This window comes from Mus pahari, chromosome 8 (genome assembly GCF_900095145.1).
Source record: "Mus pahari chromosome 8, PAHARI_EIJ_v1.1, whole genome shotgun sequence".
Classification (NCBI taxonomy): domain Eukaryota; kingdom Metazoa; phylum Chordata; class Mammalia; order Rodentia; family Muridae; genus Mus; species Mus pahari.
Genome location: NC_034597.1, coordinates 21821317 through 21822620, shown reverse-complemented (window position 1 = coordinate 21822620; position 1304 = coordinate 21821317).

Sequence of the window (1304 nt, the reverse complement as noted above, 5' to 3'; positions counted from 1 at the left end):
CATGTGATTGCTGGGATTTGAACTCAGGACCTCTGGAAGAGCAATCAGTGCTCTTACCCGCTGAGCCATCTCGCCAGCCCTTTTTTGTTTTTTTTTGAGTTTACTTCTTTTCTTGCCCCAGCCTCTTGAGCTGGAGAACAAAGTCTGATCTTTGTACTTGCTGGGTCAGCATTCCACCTGAGCTGCAAGCCCAGCCCTAAAGCCCTAAGCAGTCCAGGGTTTTCAGGCCCTTGTCAGCCTTTGTACAAGTTCATCTTTGTTTTCAACAGAGTATGTGTGGAGGGAAATCTCAGGGAGGTTTTGATTTTTCTTGCTTTTTATATTTTATGGTGCTAGGACCGGGGCTTTGAGAATCTAGGCAAGAGCTCTACCTCTAAACTATAATCAATCGTATTCCTTATAACTTAGAAAGCGTTATTGGACCCAGAGAGCTGCAGCAGGAGGTGAAGGAGTTTGCTCTCAAGCCTGCTCACCAGTGTTCCATCTCCAGGACGCGCAAGGTGCAGTGTTGGAATGACTCTTTACACGTGTGTGGTGGCATGGACATGCATGCATAAATAAATGTAATTCTAAAAGTCACATGTGTTTACAATTGTGTGTGCATGCATATATGTGTACGTGCATGTTAATAGTCATATGTGCCTGTATGTGTGTGTGTGTGTGTGTGTGTGCATGTGCGTGTGCATGTTTGTTCATGTTTATGTGTGTGCATGTGTGACTGTGGTCAGTTGAAAGAGCTAATTTAGCTAGTCTGTAGTTCCCAGTTCTGCAATGAAACACTAACTCAGGTGTGGCTCTGCTGGTATTTTGTAGATGTGGTTATAACCCAGAAGATCCGGTGACTCAGGAGAGAGGATAGATAGGAAAAAGTTCCTCTGTGAAGAAGAGCTTCCGTGCTGAGAGTCCCGCAGTCTGACCGCAGTGTTTCCAGTTTGCTGGCCTCCAGGTGGGTGGTCCCACTCTCTGCAATAAACCTTGCAGTGCCCATTTACTGTAGGGTCTATATTTGGGACAGTGTCTTGTTACAGATCCCAGGCTATCCTTGAACTCTCTTTTTTGTTTTGTTTTTGTTTTTTGAGACGGGATTTCTCTGTGTAGTCCTGTCTGTCCTGGAACTCACTTTGTAGACCAGGCAGGCCTCGAACTCAGAAATCCGCCTGCCTCTGCCTCCCGAGTGCTGGGATTACAGGCGTGGCCACCACGCCCGGCTGTCCTTGAACTCTAAATCATCCTGCCTCAACCTCCTAAATGCTGGGATTAAAAACCTGTGTTCCACTGGGCAGTGGTGGCGCACACCTTTAATC